This window comes from Macrobrachium rosenbergii, chromosome 46 (genome assembly GCF_040412425.1).
Source record: "Macrobrachium rosenbergii isolate ZJJX-2024 chromosome 46, ASM4041242v1, whole genome shotgun sequence".
Taxonomy (NCBI): domain Eukaryota; kingdom Metazoa; phylum Arthropoda; class Malacostraca; order Decapoda; family Palaemonidae; genus Macrobrachium; species Macrobrachium rosenbergii.
In genome coordinates this window covers 10,502,501-10,525,128 of record NC_089786.1, presented here as the reverse complement: position 1 = coordinate 10,525,128, position 22,628 = coordinate 10,502,501, and the positions used below count along the sequence as shown (strand labels likewise).

Sequence of the window (22,628 nt, the reverse complement as noted above, 5' to 3'; positions counted from 1 at the left end):
AATACAGCTTTTTTTTTTAGTTAAATCAGAATTAGCATTCTGCCTTTAAAGATAACACAGACCAGAAAAATCTCAGTTGTTATGGTGTGCCTATATTTCTTGCACTCACGCTACTCCGAATCTCATATTAAAATATGCAGGACATTCATTAAGCTTTATCGCTCATATTTGTATTCTGGGTGTATCCTTTTGTATTCCTTTCTTTGAATCAGTTACAACAGCTGCAAGGAATATAAATATAATCAGCTAATTGCATGCAAATTTGCCTATACGAGCTTGTGCATTCGCATTTCCCTAAAGAAAAGTTGGCTCCAAAGGGTGCTAGCATTATGGTTCTCAACATGCATTTTTGGAAAGCAGTTGCTAGACTCATTTCCTTCTAGACCCTGGCCACAACCAAAATCAAATAACTACCAGGTGCAAAATCCACTGCTTATGGATTTTTCAGGTCACGGCCATGGAACAAAATATAATTCCAATTATCACCTGTCTCTTGTATTGCTTTGTCAATAAATAGCTAACAACTGGATTAATCAATACTTTCGATAAAAAAAAATGGTTAGAAATTTCTTGACATTCTTCCCTGTGGCTTCCAATTAGACCAACAAGGAGTTATTGATTCGCACTGACGCATTATGCTCTGGGTAAACAATGGTATGTTGCCTCTGTAGATTCTTTGTGTTTATTTGTTCCTTTTTTTTCTCATTGCATGTTAGCGCTTTGATGGCTCTAGGCAAGTGTATCTATTGTCTAGAGGGGGGGGGGATGAGCTGATGCTTTTTCAAGCCTATACTTATCCTTAATTTATAATTTGTCTATTTCTATTTTTCTTGTATTTTGAGCTAAACCATTCATTTATTCATTCGTTGTTCGAGGAAGACGCCTATTACCTGTTTGCTTCATTTTAACATATTCTCAAGCAATTACGTGCAGCAATTAGAAGTAATCTGGGTTACTAATCACCTAGGCCGAATGGTACTGCACCGTAGAACGATACCGTCACACTAAAAAATAAAAAGGCTCAGAGATTTCATCAGGATTTATAACAAATAGTACACCTCTTGCCCTAATGTATGGGTTGTCGCAGATCATTTTAAATAGGCTACTATACACACGCCACGCACTAATCAACACTTCCAGCCTCGAAGACTTCCACACATGAAAACACCGTAGATTATCTGCTGACTCTGCATTTAAACGTTATTAGCCTACATAAAAGAAGCCAGAGCCACTGAAAAGAGAGGAATGAATGGTTCCGTCGAAGAGCGACAAAAATACTTTTAATCGATGAGCTTGACTAACGTTTTCTCGACTGGTTGCCAATTTGCCTCAAAGATTAACGTTTTGGCGGGAATATAAAAAAGACTTAAATTGTAAAATTTCTGTAGTAGCTTAGCCAATGATGAGATTTGTGACCAATTGTAGAAATAACTGTCAAACTAAAAACTAGAATACTTACTCGTAGTGTGTTTGGTATGACATAGGCCTACACAGGTCTTAAAACCAAATGAAAATCCTATTTACCAGCCCTGTACATGTGCTTTTATTAAAACAATCAGTCAGTATTAACTTAATGTTTCTAAATAGGAGATTGGATCATTGACTACAGTCCAAGAGGTAAATAATAAGAAAATACAAGTTACTGTACAGGGTACTACAGTAGTTTTAGCCACCTAAATATTCTACTCGAAAATCCCTCATGAAACCAGTAACTGATACTTCGTGGTGGTAACAAAACAGCCGGACGATGCTTACATATCTAAATATGTTGTAGTATTTAATAGTTATAAAACGTATCAGTGAAATCAGTGGCCAGTACATTTCAACACCCTCCTCTTACTGCCTGCTAAATACTGCTAATGCCAATTTGTATGAGTAAGAAACCTTGGGGTAACGCCAGTCTTCAGGATCAAATCAATCAACCAGGACAGTTTTTTTTCTTTTTAGTTCGTTACGTAAACGAAACAATCCTCATTATACCCACGACAAGGACACCGAAACCGAAAGGCCACCGATGCGTACGTAAGATGCCAGGCACCTGCGCTCACGTGAGTCCCCCTGAGGACGCCGGTGGTTGCGTTATCTTTCCCGAACGCCGAATTAAGTCGGCCAAGTCAGTGCGAGTTGTACCACGATCGCGTGAGGTTGTGTTGCCGGTCCGCTCCCCGCGCGGACACGTTTTAGATCGTTGCCACGGCATTTGTTGCCAAGTTTGATTTGATATATAAAAAACGATTCTGATCATTTCGACCTGTCGAGGTTGGTAATTGTTCCCTCCATCTGCTGTGCTTCTTCGATTGTTTCATTGTTATTTTTAACGGTTAAGGAGCAGGACGGTTTATAAACACGTGAGTTTGTAAGTCGTGACAAGAGACAGAGGCAAAGAACCCGCAGCAGTCCTTGCACCTTCCGGCTGTTTTGTTATTGCCCCCAACAGATTGGGAACCGTCTTGACGACGTTATTCCAAGACGAAAGAAAGGTTTTCGCTGCCGTCCGCCCCTCTCTTGCCTGTCGAGTGCTTGACGGACAGAGAGAGAAAGAAATCTGTCAGCCAGTGTCATTAGCAAAGGATTTGTTCTTATCTGGAGAATTTTGTGTAGCTACGGTAACGGCGAGAGTGAGGTAAGTAAAGTCAGGCGAAGAAGCGTGAGGATGCTGTGAAATTCGGTATTACTGAGAGAGAGTGAGATGATTTACATTTTATAACTTGACTCTCTCTTATTCTTGTGAAGTTTCAAAACTTATGCTCCATTCAGAAGCGTACTCGGTCGATTCTCGTTTTTTAGTGTATGCTATGTCAGGTTAGATCAATCATCACAGATGATTCGTGTTTGTGAAGCAAAACGATCATCATTATGATTTATCTTACAAGACAAATCCTATGTTTCAGATTATACCAAAGTAAAACTGCAGCCAGACACTTGGTTTAATCATAAGTATAATGAATATTATAGTTACTGTGCAAACTTTAAAACCCGAAGGTGACTCGGTTGGCCCAAGAAACTATTGGTCATAGGGTAACGTTTAACTAATAGAGTTGTACAACAACGTTTACATAGAATGGTCAACTCACCGGGAGTTATGCTTTTTCATACATAAAAGTGTATGTGTACGATTTTGTGGTTTGTTTTCATGAGGGTATATCATGCAGACCATGCAAGGTAACCAGAGGCAAATATTCCTTTTAAATCTCAACCAGTCCATCATAGGAAGCACGACTGGCATCGTAAACATGGTTAGCGGGCTTAATGGGTGAGCGTCAATTTTGGGGCTTATGTCGAATTAGGCCTAGAACTCATAATGTGCCTTTTCGCCTTTTGTTTTATAAAGTCGTATATTGTGTTCAGAAATTTTACGAGAGAGAGAGAGAGAGAGAGAGAGAAGAAGGGATTGGGGCGGGTGCTAAAAAGATTGGCAAAGATGAGAGGATGGATTAGTGTTTTAAGATGGCTTGGTCGTATAGTCAGAATGGTTTGAGTCTGGCAAAAATGAGAGGATGGATTAGTGTTTTAAGAAGGCTTGGTCGTATAGAAAGAATGGTTTGAGTCTGGCAAAGATGAGAGGACGGATTAGTGTTTTAAGATGGCTTGGTCGTATAGAAAGAATGGTTTGAGTCTGGCAAAGATGAGAGGATGGATTAGTGTTTTAAGATGGCTTGGTCGTTTAGAATGGCTTGGTCGTTTAGAAAGAATGGTTTGAGTCGGGAGGGGTGGAAGGCCTAGTAGAAGGTTAAGTATACCTTAGTTTTACCAGACCACTGAGCTGATTAACAGCTCTCCTAGGGCTGGCCCGAAGGATTAGACTTTTTTACGTGGCTAAGAACCAGTTGGTTACTTAGTAACGGGACCTACAGCTTATTGCTAGTAGAAGCTGGATAGCTGGAATGAGAGGTTTTGGAAAAGACAGGTCTCCATATTCAGGTAACTTGATAGAGCATGCTCCACAGAAGAGGTTAGAGCAGTGTGTGCATGCGGGATTCGACGCTCTGCTGTTGAACCCAAGTGTAAGAGCATGAAACAGCTAATGTTGTGAAAGTTTTCTGCACTGTGGTTCATCCATGATTCAGCAGTTTTATGAATTTAGCAAAAGCTACTTTGCTGCATTTCCTCTGGAGCCACTCCCTATTAAAGAAAATGTTAGAATGCCACTTTATATATAAAGAAAATGTTAGAATGTTAGGCTTAATATATATATATATATAATATATATATATATATATATATATATATATATATATATATATATATATATATATATATATATATATATATAAGATAAAATCCAATGAAGGAAACGGAAACACTGGAGTGCTGCATGAGGCCTTTCGACACTAGTCCTTTACTTAGCAGACTGAAGAAATATAAAAGTATGTTTACAAAGAAAGCTCATATAAATGACAGATGGGGATTATAAAGGAAACATATAGCCTATACCTGGAATCCAACACAATTGAAGAATTAGTAGAACTGCCAAAACAGGATTAAATATTTAAGAGGTTTTTACAAAGGATTAGGATCAACCTTTCAGGAGCAGGGACAGGACAATTAAAAGATTATACAGGTTCGTGACTGACCACCTAAAAATTTTTAATACAACACAATAATTGTCTTTTTTAAACTAATAACTTTTTGCAAGATGAACATTTTTACAAATAAAAAAATTATATTAAACATACGGATATATAGAAAATATATATCAAGTAGCTACCTTGTAATTAAGTCAGTGATTTTATCTTTTAGGTCATTCTTGAACATTTTTCTAATACAGGGGTCCAAATAATACATGCCAGGGCTAAGATTAAAATTACAACTGGAAGTAAGGTGGATAATAGCGGACTCCAATAGATTTCTTGAAGAGAAATCTTTCGATCTGGACAATCACTGAACTTTCAGTCCGATTTATAATCCCCATCTGTCATTTATATGAGCTCTCTTTGTAAACATACTTTTATATTTCTTCAGTCTGCTAAGTATATAAAGGACTAGTGTCGAAAGGCCTCGCAGCACTCCAGTGTTTCCGTTTCCTTCGTGGATTTTATCTTTATTTATATATTCATCACGTTCCATATTTTCGTGATTCAGTTATATATATATATATATATATATATATATATATATATATATATATATATATATATATAATATACACACAATGAAGACATAGGAAGCACACCAACAGGTCAAGAAACTCTTATTCATTCAGTCGCAACGTTGCTTCCCCTGTCATCATTGTATTGTTGGGTTTTTGAGAAACCTCCGCCTGTTGAATAAATATATATATATATATTATATATATATATATATATATATATATATATATATATATATATATATATATATATATATATATATATGGAAAAAGTACAGTTATAAGTTCAAAACAGGCAGCAGTAAAAGACAGTGAACTACTTCAGAACGGAGTGAGTCTAGGTTTCAGCTGAGTTGTGAATTGGCTAAAATACTGTTCTTAATTCGGGTTTAACGTCCACGTGTGATACCGGCGACTTTCTCCTTCCTTAGCGAAGGTCACCTTTGCGTACCTAGGTAATTTATTATTATGTGATGTTTTTGTAATTCGCTTTCTAGAACGCTTTCCAAGTATTATACTGTCTCAGAGAGAGCGGGTATATTAACTGTTATTTCAAGTTTCAAATTTACTTTTGCATATTTGAATTAAACTACGATGAAGCCAGACTCGGCCTTAAGAGAGGCCACGTCAAGGTATTTAACGTTTTTTAAAATAAGTTTTAGCTTCAGTACTGATGCCGCAAGAATGGAAGCCGGTAGACCTGCATGTCCAAACCCAGACGATAAACTAGGCCTAATGAAATTGACGTAGGAATCTTTCCGATGCAAGACGAAGTTTTTGCCCAAATTTTATGATTATACACAATTAAGGAGCGTGTTGTTTCGCTCGATTTAAAATTAATTTTATGGTAAACTGCTTTTAATTCATGAGCTATTTCAGAGCTCAGGTTTGTAAATCACAGCAGCTGACACAGTTCATTTCATTTCTCTCGCAATTGTCTGTAGGGGATCGGGCTGTGTTTTGGAGGGAATGAACAACTTACAGTAATGTCTTTTATACCCTAGACATGGAGCTAGCAATCTCATCCCTTGCATAATAAACACTTTACTTGGAAACGGAAGGTTTACACATTCAAAATTGGGAGATTCCTATATTTGGACGACTTTACTAGACAGATGAAGAAATTATGTGCTATATTGGTTCCTCACCACATCCTGATTCATTATGCATTGGCTTGAATTCGCAATGATTGAAACTTTGCTGCAATTCGATGTGCTCTGACGTAAAGGAAGTCCATTTGTATTCAGTGATATACGGTTCAGGATTTGAATGTGGCTGTCGTCGGAGTTCAGTTTTTATTCTTTTATATTTGGCAATATGTTTAGCGTCGAGTGTGAGAAGCTGAGGAATAAAGTGTTCGTTAGTAAAATCAAGAGAGATGGTAACTGACATCATTTATATATTAGGATTATAGATATTCTTGGGGATTCATCCTTGTCGTCAATGGAGCATCATTCATTTAGCAGGTATATTTAGTTGCCTGTGCTGTTGTTTAATAAGTGCAATGATTAGGACTATTGAATCCACCACTTGATTACCTGAGTACATTGTATAATAATCATATATGTAAAGAAGATGGGTTGATTATGCAGCACTACATATCTTGGATCGAAGCCCAGGCAGTGGGAGAGGCTAAATTTTCAGATTATATATAAACACACATAGGCCTATACACATACAATATATATATATATATATATATATATATATATATATATATATATATATATATATATATATATATATATATATATATATAAATATAATACATTAAATACTTTGCTTACACTTTTTCTGACCATTCCTCCACATATAACATACAAACAGTTCTTTTTAGGGGCACTGCTGTTTTATATTGCATTCAACATCCGCACTTTACTTCCATAAATGAGAGTTAGTTAAACAATTCCGTCACGCAGTCCAATTTTTGCTCCCACAAATCTCCTCATCTCTTCCCAGTGTTTTGCACGCGTTGCTATTTGTCATGCTTCTCCTCTTCAGTAACTCCTTTCTTCTCTTATCTTGCTGTCATATCCGTGTCATATATTTACTCTTGATTGCATAAGGGAGATGTCGTATTTTCAGTTTTCTGTACAAGAAAACTGTTGAGATGGCTTTGTCTGTCCGTCCGCTCTTTTTCTGTTTGTCCTCAGATCTTAAAAACTACTGAGGCTAGAGGGCTGCAAATTGGTATGCTGATCCTCCACCCTCCAATCGCCAAACGTACCACATTGCAGCCCTCTAGCCTCAGTAGTTTTTATTTTATTTAAGGTTAAAGTTAGCCATGATCGCGCGTCTGGCAGCGCTATAGGACAGGCCACCACCGGGCCTTGGATGAAAGTTTCACGGGCAGCGGCTCATACACCGAGACCACCGAAAGATAGATCTATTTTCGGTGGCCTTGATTATACGCTGTACAGAAAACCCGATTGCGTTGAAGAAACTTCGGCGTATTTTTTACTTTTTTTGTTCAACTTCTGGCCTTAAGAGTACAAGAAGCATTTATTTTATTTTTGTTGTTTTTTGACGTGGCTTACTTGTTCATCCCCTACTATTGACGTTGCAATGGTTACTGTTAGTATAAAGGCTTGTAAATAGTAATAACTGTTACTTGTTTGTAGTGTTTATTACACGTAACAGTGCTGTAAATGGTATTAGGCTATAATTAGTAGTAGTAGCAGCAGCATTAATGATACTCGTAGTGAAAGTAATAAGTTAAGTATACCTTAGTTTTACCAGACCACTGAGCTGATTAACAGCTCTCCTAGGGCTGGCCCGAAGGATTTAGACTTATTTTACGTGGCTAAGAACCAATTGGTTACTTAGCAACGGGACCTATAGCTTATTCGTGGAATCCGAACCACATTAAAGCGAGAAATAAATTTCAATCACCAGAAATAAATTCCTCTAACTCTTCATTAGCCGGCCGGAGACTCGAACTCGGGCCTAGCAAGCGCTAGCCCACAACTCTACCGACTCGCCCAACGAGGAACTATAGTGAAAGTAATAATTGCAGCAACAGTGGTGAACGTAGTTGTAAGAAACTACCAGATTTTCGTTTAATCTATTTATCTTATTTTAATTGGCAATCAGTCCTCTATATGTTTGCACCGATTAAAAAAAATTGCTAGTTTTCATTCTCTTCTTTCATTCGGTTTGGCAGATTTCGAGCGATTTACCCATCAACTTCTGGGGTCGCCAGTCACACCTGAGCACACCTGTACAAATAATTAAGTTCTTTCAGGTCGTGTCACAGGTGCCCGGTAAACTTGGTGACTCATGTTTCCTAGTCTTATGTCAGTGTTAATGCTGTATTGAGCACCGTGTTATGCTGCTATTGTTGTTAGGGGTGCTACTTTGGCGTATCCACTCGTCACCTACTCCGATGTGCTAGTACCTTTTTTTTTTTTTTTTTTTTTTTTACCAGACCACTGAGCTGATTAACAGCTCTTCTAGGGCTGGCCCAAAGGATCAGACTTATTTTACGCGGCCAAGAACCAATTGGTTACTTAGCAACGGGACCTACAGCTTATTGTGGAATCCGAATCACAGTATAGCGAGAAATGAATTTCTATCGCCAGAAATAAATTCCTCCAACTCTTCATCAGCCGGCCGGGGAATCGAACTCCGGCCCAGCGAGTTCCAGTCCACAGCTCTACCGACTCACCCACGAAGAGCTGGTGCTATAGTACTAAACAAGGCGGAAGGTCCTTGGGATGCCGTCTTTATTCTAGATATCGTTCATTAATATAAAATCTCTACCACACAATATAGAAATTGGTGTATAAAATACTTTGATCCCCGAGGGGCTAGTACTAACACGGCGGCCCACCCAAGGAGCTTCCGCCATCTTTAGTACTAGCACCTCTGAGTAGGTGACGTGTAGATAGCAAGCCAGATTAGCACCGTTTGTAGGTTTAGCACCCCGTAGGGGGTTAATGCTGTCGGTGCACCTCATGCGGTGCACTGTAGGTATTACTTAAAGTTCTTTGCAGCGTCCCTTTGGCCCCTAGCTGCAACTCCTTTCATTCCTTTTACTGTACCTCCGTTTATATTCTTTCTTCCATCTTTTTTTCCACCCTCTCCTAACAATTGATTGATAGTGCAACGGCGAGGTTTTCCTCCTGTTACACCTTTCAAACCTTATTACTGTCAGTTTCTGTTTCAGTGCTGAATGACCTCATAGGTCTCAGAGCTTGGCCACTGGCCTAATTTCTATACTCTGATCTGTTAGGTTTAGCAGGCACAGAATTCCTGCCGTAAAGTGCTTTCATTTTTTACTAAAGTATCCGATCTAGTTAGAATTCTTTTTATAAAATGCGAAAAATCTTTCATGTAATCTTATAACGTTGCAGATATCGGTATTTAGATATAATTTTCCCGGAAACTGAAAATTGCTACAAGTTAAAATCAGTCGAAGCAGCAATCATCTTCAAGAAAACATGCCGGAGGGAGGGACCACTTCCCGATTCTTCTTCTTCTTCTTCTTCTTCTTCTTCTTCTTCTTCTTCTTCTTCTTCTTCTTCTTCTTCTTCTTCTTCTTCAACTATCCCGCAACAGTGTTAGTCAGAGTGCTGTAGTTTGAAAGATACAAAGAGAAAATGAAGTAGGCTATGTTATTTTTATAGTATAGTTGCTAAGACGGACAGTTTAATACCCTCCCCTTTCCAAACCCCCTCTCTCTCTCTCTCTCTCTCTCTCTCTCTCTCTCTCTCTCTCTCTCTCTCTCTGAATATTTCATTCCGCGTAGGTGCAATAGTTTTCTTAACCAAGGTCTCTCAGTAAACCATGATTAGTTAATTAATAAGATTTTATGCATAAAAGTGCCACTGTAACAGCTAATATCATCAATACAGAACGCCATTATTTAAGTACATTTAGGGATACACATTCACTAATAAAAACAAGCTCGAACTTACTACTTAAGAAGAAAGTGAAAAAAAAAAAAATTTTTCCGTTATTTCGCTCCTGACCTTAGCTTTACTTTGGTGTGTGAAAGTAGCCTGTATTGAAATTGTTTTTGTAGATTTATTGTGCTTCTCTTATCTGTACAAATCTCCTGCTGCAATCTAGATGGTAGGAGCTCTTCTGCTCTTTTTTAAAAAATATTTTATGACTGTTTCTGTTTAACGTCAAATTTTCCATCGAAGTGTTTTACCGTAGGTCGGTATGTTCAGTGTCTAATTCTAACTTTGTTACTGCATATTTTTATGTTCATTATTTTAGCCTAAGAACATCAATATTTTACTATGGGATTTGTATCAACTTTGAAACCTTGAATTTTTTCTGTTATGTGTCCTTAACGTTATTGCTATAACGTTACATTTTGTGTCCTTGTAATGATATTTGTTATTTTCGTCTCTAGCCTTGAAAATGGGATTTGTCCCGAAACGTTGGCCTTTGGAAAAGGAATTTGGGGTTGAGTATCATTCTAGCTGTCTCATATATATTATGAAAAGACTCAGAGTGATCATGCTCTCTCTCTCTCTCTCTCTCTCTCTCTCTCTCTCTCTCTCTCTCTCTCTCTCTCTATATAGCGGGCACCATGTCTTGTGGAATTTTGGTGCAATGTTCCATATCTTAAATGGAAGACACTATCGAATGAAGGAATGCGGTTTCACTTTTTATTTTTGTTTATTATTGTTATGCTCCCCCCCCCAATTGTTTTGTTGTTGTTGAGACTAAGCAGAGCAATTCTTCAAAAGCAGTTATGGCCCTGCAAGAAGTATGTTAAACTGGGGCATTCCAAAATAGTGGAAGCATTACACTGCAAATATCCATTTTAACGAAAACAAGTTTTGTTTGTTTTCAATAACATTGATAAATTTTGTGCCCTTACATTTTACCAGCTGCATTGCAGGCTCTCTCTCTCTCTCTCTCTCTCTCTCTCTCTCTCTCTCTCTCTCTCTCTCTCTCTCTCTCCTTTTGACTTTTAGTGGCCTCCCATGTAGATAAAAGACTTCCGTACCTTGTAAACAATCATATTTTTACAACCCACATTTCTCGAATTTTTTTTTTATGACCGACCCAAATAAGCTATCGGAGGATTCCATCTCTCAAATGAGAGAGAGAGAGAGAGAGAGAGAGAGAGAGAGAGAGAGAGAGAGACAGAATCATTTGAGTCATTGTGAATTAAAGGTCCTTTTCGAATAAAGTGGGTCAAGGGTGTGTTTATTCTTTGTCACTTGACGAGAGAGAGAGAGAGAGAGAGAGAGAGAGAGAGAGAGAGAGAGAGAGAGAGAGAGAGAGAGAGAGAGATTGATTTAGGAATCTGCGCGCTCTTCTCGGAATCTTCCCCCTGCGAAGAGTATGTACGTTTTTGAAGATGAGGGCGAGAGATTCAGCGAAGCCAGATTTCCAGAAATCCTCACCTGATGGGAACATGTCTTTTCTTGGAGATTGCTCTTGGAGAGAGAGAGAGAGAGAGAGAGAGAGGGAGGAGGGGAGGGAGGGAGGAGGAGAGAGAGAGAGAGAGAGAGAGAGTCACGGAAGGGCCTGGTGACATGAACAGGAATGGACATTTTGGAATTCACACATATTTGAACTTGGTCTCTTTTCAAGATGGCTTCTACGGCCCAGATGACCTCCATAGCAGAGGCGATGGCCACACTACGAGATAGACAAAATACTGTTTAGCTAACAAAGTAACAAAGGCCAGTAAAATAAAAAATGTAAAAAAAGATTATGCAGAGGGCCCATGGTCAATTAAGTGTTCGTTTTCCTCCCCTCTAACGGTGGGAGGGATCATCTCGTAGAGAGAAATAGGTCAAGTGGAGAGGTTTTGTAAGAGTCATTGAGCAAGAAGGGAGCTGTTAGTTTTTTTCTTTTTATTTTTATGCACTTGCGTAGTAGAGTGCACGGATCCTCAGGACAATATGTTTCCCTTTATTTATTTGACCTGAAATATGAGACCCACACATGTATGTGTGCACGTATGTATGCATGTATGTATATGTATATATATATATATATATATATTTATATATATATATATTGTATGTGTGTGTATGTATGTCTGTATGTATGCATGTGTATATGCCTGAAATTCTAAGTCAAAAGAAAAAAAAAAAACCTGTTGTTCTCAGGATCTATGCACTCTAGTACGTAGTGCATAAAAAAAACTAACGGTTCCCTTCTCCTGGTCAAATGACCCTAACAAAAGCTCTTCACTTGACCTATTTCTCTTTACGAGATGATCCCTCCCACCGTCAGAGGGGGGAAACGGGCATTTAATTGATCATGCGCCCTCTGCATAATCTTTTTACATTTTTATTTCACTGGCCTTTGTTACTTTGTTACTTTGCATGTATGTATGTGTGTATGTATTAATGTCTATAACGTTTGTCTCCTACATGACCCTCTTGCAAATTATAAATAACTTTTTCAAAGGGATGATGTAAATTTTCCATGTTTTATGCAGGGCACAGGGTAGAGGATGTCTTCATTTTGACAAGACATTATTTAATTAAATGAATTTACAATACTTCGTCCTTAATTAGAGCCTGCTGGGCTTTTGACTACAAGTCCTTTCTCTTCACCATTTAATAAAACTTTTATTTATTTGGGAGATGATGAAAAAGAGGAGCTGTAGAGATTTCTTTCCTTCCTACTACTCCCTCTTTCCCTTGACTGTAATTGTGAAGTGCTTCTATATCCGCTTTCCTTCTGGGAGAGATCCTTTTTCTGTCTGCCACTTCAGAAATATGTCTCCTTCTTTAGTACAAATTACACTTTCCTCTCACACACAATCTGGAAAATATACCGCTGGGTTCTTTCCTCTCTCTTCTCACACATAATCAGAAAAATGAACCCTTGGGTTCTTGCCCCGCGATACACCATCTGGGAAATATCTTTCCCCTCTATATTACCCTCGACACACCATTTGGGGAATATCTTCCCCTCTTTCCTTTCCCCTCGGTTCTGTTTATGAAACATATTATCCACCCCCGTGCCTTTCTTGGATACCAGTTGCGAAGTGTACCTCTTGTCGCAGTGTCATTTTTTCCCTTCCACACCCCCGAGTTATTCTTCCCTTGATCCACCGTCGTAATCCCCTCAACTGTTTGTATTATCCCATATTTTCATCGCTCTGCCATCGCTTTTCCATCCGGCAGTATCTGGGAAATATGTCCCATTTTCCCCCCATCGCTGTACCATCCTCTGAAGACCGTAGTCTATCCTTTCTCTTATATCACCCTCCTGGATTGACCTCGGTTCACCAACTGGGAAATACGCCTTTCCTCTTTCTTCTCCCTCTTCCTACCCTCTGTCATTACGCCATCCCTCACTCCTCCTCTCTACTCCTCTGAGGCCTCTAAGCCTCCCCCGCTCCCCCTCCTCACCCTTAGCCCTAATATCCCCATCATCTTCTAAGACTTGAATGCTTCTTCGCTGCCGACTCCCATGATGGGAGATTTGGCGCCGTCGTGTCACGAACTGCTGTCCCAATTTCTTTTGTTGTCCTGATGGGAGCTGTCACTGCGTATTGTGAGCGGTGGGTGATTTTCTGTTTTATCTTCTTTCTTGACGTTAATTTTACCCTCTTGGATTTTTTTTTTTTTTAGATATGGAATGGTCGCTCTGAGTTATGTGTGGCATTACGAGTAAATGTGATTGTTGAATCTGGCTTGTTGAGGGTTTGGCGCGGTGCTTGATCGATTTCTTCTGTTAATTTGGCGTTGTCATTTTTGAACATTTCCATAGAACCTAATGTTCTGAATTGCGTAGAATCGGAGGCATTTTATGAGATGTGATTGGTATACCCTTTGTATGGTTATTCTGCTTGTAAGAGTAATATTTCTCTCTCTCTCTCTCTCTCTCTCTCTCTCTCTCTCTCTCTCTCTCTCTCTCTCTCTCTCTCTCTCTCTCTCTGAGGCACGCCTGTTCTTTTATGCAAACAAATTCTAATCCGTGGTGAATTTGGAAAACGTATTGCATCATTTCGAGTCTATCCTGGGCCCTCGAACAATGGCTCCTGGAAGCACAGGTGTATCGACTTTGTCCCGTCATCCCTGTGGAATGCCTTTTATGCAGACGAAAGATTCAGGCCGTCGGGAGTTACCTCCGCGAATCAGAAATGACTGATTGGTAGTTAAAATAGCTTATTCTCCGTAGCGTGACGCGGGTGACAGGTATTTCTCTTTCAGTAGCCTAGGTGATTAAATGGTCGTCAGGTAATGTGCGGCAACTGTCGTAAAAAAAAATGGGCTTTTAATATAAGCTCTGGGAGGATATGGAATTACCTGGTCATTTTTCCGTTTGTTGGTGTTGTGCTTAATGAATGATGCCTTTATTATTATTATTATTATTATTATTATTATTATTATTATTATTATTATTATTATTATTAACCAGTAGGGGGTGAGGGGTAGTTTCGTCAGTGTAGGCATTACTTAAGGTTCTTTTTAGTGTCTCTTCGGCCCCTAGCTGCAACCCCTTTCATTCCTTTTACTGTACCTCCGTTCTTCCATCATATTTTCCACCCTCTTCTAACAGTTGATTCATAGTGCAACTGCGAGGTTTTCCTCCCGTTACACCTTTCAAACCTTGTTGCTCGCAATTTCTCTTTGAGCGCTGAATGACCTCACAGGTCCCAGCGCTTGTCCCCCTTGGCATAAATTTTATCTTCCATTCCATTACTATTATTTTCTCATTACATGATTTGTCTCCTCAAAGGCCCACTTCCTAACACAACAAAGCCACTTCTAAGCACCTAATTCATTACTAAGGTCAGGAAAGACACAATGAGATTCAACAGACTTATTATTATTGTTATTGTTATGAGACCAAGAGCGGGATCACTCCCATGAACTTTCGAGCCTGGTAATTGAATGCCAACCGATTTCTTTCTATTCCAGGGGGGGAATTCTCTCTCTGTCGCGGCTACACTGCTTTGATGGCGGATCTATATGCGGAAGAGTGTCGCTTTCCTGGCGCTTGCTTGCATTTGCATGATTTATGTGCACCTGCTTTTCTGGTTTTGATGTTGACATGAGTCAAGTTATATTTTGAGACCCGAATTCCGTTGTTTGGAGCAGACCTCATGAATATATGTACCGTATTAGCATGCATGTCTGTGTGGCTGACTGCCTTGTGTATATATATATATATATATATATATATATATATATATATATATATATATATATATATATATTTATATATTTATATATATAAGTTATATATATAGTTTTCAGTTATATATTATAATAATAATAATTATATTATTATTATTATTTTAATTATTATTATTATTATTTTTTTATTATTATTATTTTGACTTGAATATCTGGAATCCTGCTGAGCTACTTAAACCCTTTTAAATGTGTTCCAAAGGAATGCATGCACATTATAGATGATAATAATAATAATAATAATAATAATAATAATAATAATAATAATAATAATAATAATAATAATAATTATACCGTTGAAAAGAATGTTACTGAATGCCGTTGAACTTATATTTGGCCTTCCCAGCTTGGTATATACGTAATAATAATAATAATAATAATAAAACGATTCAGCATGGTGTAGGAACAGTTGACTGGACAAATGAAGACCTAGAAAACATGGGCACCCTAGAGCAAGTGTGCCAAGGTTCAACTGACCAAAAAAAAAAGGAGGAAAAGAACACTTGGTCAATACCTTAAGCAGCATGGAAGCTGAATGGTTGATAACAGCACGGACCTCGTTGGGGGGTAGTGACGTCAGTGCACCTCACGCGGTGCGCTGTAGCCATTACTTGAGGTTCTTTGCAGCTTCCCTGCTACAGCCCCTTTCAAGTTCCTCGTTGGGAGAGTGGGTTCCGTTCTCAGCTGGCACTCTGCTGGCCGCGAGTTCGAATCTCCGGCCGACCAATGAAGAGTAAGAGGAATTTATTTCTGGTGATAGGGATTCATTTCTCGCTATAATGTGGTTCGGATTCCACAATAAGCTATAGGTCCCGTTGCTAGGTAACCAGTTGGTTCTTAGCCACGTAAAGTAAATCTAGTCCTTCGGGCCAGCCCTAGGAGAGCTGTTAATCAGCTCAGTGGTCTGGTTAAACTAAGGTATACTTAACAGCCCCTTTCATTCCTTTTACTGTACCTTCATTCATATTCTCTTCCTTCCATCTTGCTATCCACCCTCTCCTAACAATTGTTTCATAGTGAAACTGCGAGGTTTTCCTCCTGTTACATCTTTCAAACCTTCCTACTCTCAATTTCCCTTTTCAGCGCTGAATGACCTCATAGGTCCTAGCTCCAGGCCTTTGGCCTAAAATCTATACTCCATTCCATTCCATAACAGTATGGAATAAGAAAAAATAAGGGGCTAAATTCTATTTTCCATTCCATTCCATTCCATAACAGCGTGGAATAAGAAAATATAAGGGCCTAAATTCTATATTCCATTCCATCCCTTAACAGCGTGGAATATAAGAAAATATAAGGGCCTAAATTCTGTATTCCATTCCATTCCATAACAGCGTGGAATAAGAAAATATAAGTGCTTAAATTCTATGTCCCATTCCATTCCATAACAGCGTGGAATAAGAAAATATAAGGGGGACATAGAAAAAAAAAAAAAAAAAACAAATGCGTGGCCAGTACCAGAGGCAGTTTCTTGTTGCAGCTCCAGAGCTCAAGAAGGCGACTGAAGACGTGTTGTTGGTCACACAAGATCAGGCACTACGTACGTGATATGTACAAAATAAAATAGCTGGCCAAGTACGAGCGTTACCTGTGTGCCGCAAATGCGAAGGGAATATGGAGGCCATCAATCACATTAGCATTATGTATGCATTAGCTCGAAATGAATCCAAGAGGTGTGACTGCAATCCAGTCACAAGGCCCACCTCCGGTGAAACTTTGTTGAAACCCGAGACATAACTTTCTGTGTAACCCTTCTAACCAACTGATACACACACTGTGACAAAGTATGAACTCTTCGATGTAATAATAATTTAGTTGTCAGTATATTTCAAGGATGCTTAGAAATTCGGTGAAGTTTCAGTATGAAAATTTGTTAAAGTGTGTATTTTGTAAACAATAATAAATATACTTCTTTTCTGACCAATGTTAAAGGTCGCAACGTTGGAGCAGGATATCCTACACAGATAAAAATGGATCAGATATTATTATTATTATTATTATTATTATTATTATTATTATTATTAGTAGTAGTAGTAGTAGTAGTAGTAGTAATAGTAAATATCATATGGAACAAGCGTAAAGGGCTTTCGGATAACAGAAAGCCTCATATGTGAACGAAGAGTGGACCAGTAGATGTAAAAAACAAAACAAATTAAACAAATAGCCTAAACGACGGACTCGTTTATTTGCGAAACTCGCCCCAATTTTGCTTCACGTTCCCATAGACCACAAAGGTTCTTGGGCAGGATTTCCTTTGAAAGTAAATATTTGTATGAAACTGAATACTCTCATGTACAATAATGAGAAGATTGCTGGTCCCAGCTATTTAAATGCAGTGAGTCAAGTTGTATGAGTGATTTTTTCTCTCTCGTCCGTAATGAGGTTACTACTCACAAAAGATACTCGCACAGACTGATAAGCTTATTGTGTTGTCATTTTTCCTCCGTCCTCAGAGAAAGATTAACCAAATTCCGATTCATAACCATGTGAGTAGACAGCTATTCGCTTCTTGTGTATCCATTACGTAACTCTGACCGTCGGGAGTGGACATGCGCAGAGGGGGAACTGTCAAAATTGAAAAGACTCAAAGTCGGAAAATGTCAAGGTGAAGGAAAGCAGACCCTTCAATTAGCCATGCAAATTGGGGGAAGATGAGGTTCAGGGAACGCAATGAACCTAGCCCGTGGTCAGCACCGCCTAGGAGATTACGTTATTCTCTCTCTCTCTCTCTCTCTCTCTCTCTCTCTCTCTCTCTCTAGGATTAAGCACGATTATCGAACATTAGAACTGTTTTGTTTATTGCAAGAATTTGCTATTTAATGAACCCTTTTTCTCTCTTTCTGTCAGGTCTCTCTCACTTCCTCTCTTCCTCTAACATCTGCTTAGGTTTTTCTCCTCCTCCTCCTCCTCCTCCTCCTCCTCCTCTTGCTCTACCTTGACCGTGAGGAGACCAGTGAAGGGCAAAGTACGGTTCTTTACTGTATTGTCTTGAGGCACCTGAAGGTTCAGTCATTAGAAGACCATAAGGTCCTCTTTGCCTCGTCACGATGGCGTGAATCAATATCGCTTGCTCTGCTGGAGAGAGAGAGAGAGAGAGAGAGAGAGAGAGAGAGAGAGAGAGAGAGAGAGAGAGAGCGCATTTTCTCAATGGTACATTCAAGCGATAAACACTGATAAACCTTTTAGCAATCGGTGCATTTCTAATTTTTGTCATTTATGCTCAGACAGAGGGATGAGGGCTTAGTGCATAAATATATATATATATATATATATATATATATATATATATATATATATATATATATATATATATATATATATATATATATATATATATATATATATATATATGTATATATGCATGTGTGACGTGTGTGTTCCTGCAATCGTGATACCTTTTTGCTGCATTTATGTATATGCCTGTGTTGATATGAATATTCGTAAGTCAACATGAAAATGGTTTTGTTTTCCGGCACAACGAAAATTCAAATATTCCTGATATTTGGTCTTTAGATCCTGTATCGTTAACTGCTTTTTTATCTTCATGCATGAAAATAATCTGTGATCAAGAATTGTAAAAATGGAGACTGTTCGTAATTGGTGTCTCTTTGTTTAGCGGGATTTTTTTGTTTTTTGTTTTTTGTATCTAACGTTAACTACTGGCATTGCTAACTGGGACTTCACATTATTGAAGATCAATGGAATCTCTCTCTCTCTCTCTCTCTCTCTCTCTCTCTCTCTCTCTCTCTCTCTCTCTCTCTCTCTCTGTTGCTAAACAAATAAAAATCGAAGGTTTTTTGTGTTCAAGGTCAGCGATATCGCGGATGTAGGTGTTGGAAGGTTACTGACTGTTATTGGTGTTGGATTTGAAGATCTGCCGTATGACTTTAATGTTGTTATTAGATATGTAAATCTGTCTGAAGACCGTTTTTTACTTGTCATTAATAATTAAATATTATGTACAGAATAACATAAGTATCATCAACAACTTCATAGCATAAAAATAATTAAACGCGGATCAGTATTCACGAAGCAACAGGTGTTGGTTTTGCATGAGACTTGTATAATATATATATATATATATATATATATATATATAATATATATATATATATATATATATATATATATATATATATATATATATATATATATATATATATATATATATATATATATATATATATATATATATATATATATATATATATGGTATAGTGGTTAGTGTCGTGGCATGCCACTCAAATGTCGCGGGTTCGCGTCTCTCCCAGGCCGATGAAAAATCACTGGCTCTGTACCATGATCAGTTACTGCTGCAGTGTGGCGTCTGCGGTATGAGGTTGAAACCAACATTCTTTGGAAGCTTGAATTTCAAGTCAATGGCTGTTGTGTGCTTGTTCCATGTGAATGAGTTTCATCTATTTTAATGATAATAATAATACAGTATATGTGTTGTGTGTGGGAATATATATAGATCTCGTTCTAGTTTACCTGTTGGAATTTAACGGTATTTAAAACGTTTTACCCTAGTCACTTATTTTTACTGACTTTACTGACTTAATAGTGTTAATATAGTGTATCTAATTCGTTATCTTTATAATACTGCTGTTACTTGATTCATGGCTTCATCTGTGTTTTCTCTTTTATCAAATAAGATAATTCTAGTCTGTGAAGTTTGCCTTGCAAGTTACTGGGATTTTTGGACAGTTTCTTATGAATAGTCACTCAGTTATTATTTTTTTTCTTTGTATATCACAATCATCCTATTCGACTGAGTGGTTTTTATAGTGTGGGATTCCGGGTTGCATCCTGCCTCCTTATGAGTCATTCACTTTTCTCAGTATGTGCGCTGTTTCCAATAGCACACTTCTGCATGAGTCCTGGAGCTACTTCGGCATCTAGTTTTCTAGGTTCCTTTTCAGGGATCCTGGGATCGCGCATAGTGTTTCTTTGATTATGGGTACAATTTCCACTGGCATATCCCATATCCTTCTTATTTCGATTTTCAGGTCTTGATACTTATCAATACTTTCTCTTTCTTTCTCATCTATTATTATTATTATTATTATTATTATTTGTTGTTGTTGGCTGTACTACAGCATTAGTTAGACTATAAAATGCATCAAGTCCAAGGGCCGTAGTAGGACAGTAAGCAGCCCAGTACGGACTGAAGTAAAGAATAAACCCTACAAGAAAAATAAATAATAAAAACGATAGAGTTCCAATTATGATTCTTGGGAATAGTTTTTTTCTCTTGGGCGAATCTTGTAAAATGCTAATGCACATTTTACAGTTATTATTATGAAGTAACACTTTTCCAGTTTCCTAAAACGATAGAGTTCCAATTATGATTCTTGGGAATAGTTTTTTCTCTTGGGTGAATCTTGTAAAATGCTAATGCACATTTTACAGCTATTATTATGAAGTAACACTTTTCCAGTTTCCTAAACCACCTCTTACCTTCAAGGTTGAAGTCTGAAGAGAAAGACAAGCATTGCAGCCTCGCTGCTCCCTGTAATCACTCTTGTGCTAACAGGTTTTTCAGCCATTAACTCATGGCTGTCATTAAGGCTACAGTAAGCATGCAATGGAACGACTTTCCAATATACAAGTGAATATAGAAACAAAATTAAAGAATAAAAATTAGAAATTTAAATGTATAAATTTGACATATACATCGCAGGTGAAAAAACTAATGATTTTAACAAACAAGCATCAGCCAGGTTTGGGTTTTCTGTGAAGCTTGACGAGACTGGCTGTTTTGGCTCCAGCGAGAGTTCTGAAATCCTGCAGCATGGTAACCTCCTCCTGCTGGAGGGGAGAACGCAGTCTGAGGACACAACAACCTTCAACATAGCCTGCTTTGGTGTGATGCTCGCTGGGGCAGCTAGCCACCCATAGTTATCCTTTTGGTGAACACTCATTATCTCTGGTCTCCGTAGGGGGATAGTGCCCAGGTGCGGGCACTGTAGGCATTACTTAAGGGTCTTTGCTGCGTTCCTTCGGCCCCTAGCTGCAGCCTCTTTAATTTCTTTTGCTGTACCTCCGTTCATATTCTCTTTCTTACATTTGACTTTCCACTCTCTCTAGCAATTGTTTCATAGTGCAACTGCGAGGTTTTCCTCCTGTTACATCTTTGTAACCTTTTGCTCTCAATTTCCTTTTCAGCGCTGAATGATCTCATAGGTCCTAGTGCTAGGCCTTTGGCCTAAATTCGATATTCTGTTCTAGCCAGTATATCTGACAAGGTCTCCCAATGGTTGCTTTTGTCAGGTAGGCTATATCCACAAAATGAATTAAGACCTCGTTGTTGTAAGGAGCTTGTACCACAGTCGTTGTGTGGTCAGCATAGCTTATATCAGGTGCCTTGCGTGCCTCTTCTAGTTTGTAAACATGTCTATCTCAGACTCCTTGGCTGCCTCAGGGACATTGCTCTTCTTGATCACAAGGGCAGCTACTGAGCTGGGGTGGCTGAAGACTGAGCGATGCTTTCTCATAGGTGCCTTCAGTGTTACTCCATAGGCAATGATCCTAAAAAGGATATCTGGTTCCTGTCTATATACTGCACCATAGTTGGCTTTGTGGTATTTAATTATAGGTTTGCTGTTCTTTGTGATATTTGGGACCTCTTTGTGGAATTCTTCCATTTTCATATTCATTTCCTCTTTGAATTTGGTAAGCCTCATTTACACGTGTTCACATTTACTTACGACGTTTTTCTCTGTTGCAGACACTTTCAGTTTTTATTACAAATTGCTGCAGTTTCTATTCTCAATCCCCAATCATCATAGTATCATCTGCAAATATAACTATTCCATAACTCATTTCATAATTTCATATTCCTCAACTTTTTACCTAAAACCATTGTCCTTTCTCTGGCTTCTCGTATCACTCCATCCATAAAGCCCAGGAGGCATACAATCACCCTGGTCTAAGATCAGCTTTGTACACCAAACCAGTCTCTCTCCCATTTACATATTTTAACACGTGCTTCACTTCCATTTTAAAATCTCACTAAATTTCCTTATGTGTCACACAGTCTCAGCAGTGCCTCTGTCAATTCTGTCATAAACTTTTCTAGGCACACACACACACACACAACACACACACATATATATAAATTTCTGACTCACATCAGGATCGAACCCAGGTCTTTCAATCGAAAGGCAAGGGCGCTGCCTGCTAGGCCATACAAGTCATAAAAGAAGTTGGAACCTGAGGGCAACTGCACCCAAGGAATTACCTGGGCAAGCTAACTGCTTGCATCCCAGCGTGTTTTCCCCAACTTCCCGACTCAGCAATATGAATGTGTGTGTGTAACCATTTTCTCCGTATTCTTTTCCCCTTTAGTAGAGGGTGGCTCCAGAAACTCTGAGGCTTCCTCAAAATCGGTTTCCAGTAGATGT

The 22,628-nt window shown here is 38.4% G+C and overlaps 1 protein-coding gene across 2 annotated transcripts in view; it reads left to right on the top strand.

The window, feature by feature from the left end:
- Positions 1-2,101: 2,101 nt before the first annotated feature.
- The window catches only part of LOC136830197 (band 3 anion transport protein-like), a 359,010-nt gene continuing 338,483 nt past the window's right edge, over positions 2,102-22,628 (top strand). For both annotated transcript variants that reach the window (XM_067089475.1, XM_067089476.1), the window contains exon 1: positions 2,102-2,623. The gene's annotated coding sequence lies outside the window, so the exon portion shown is untranslated. The remainder of the gene's footprint in view (positions 2,624-22,628) is intronic.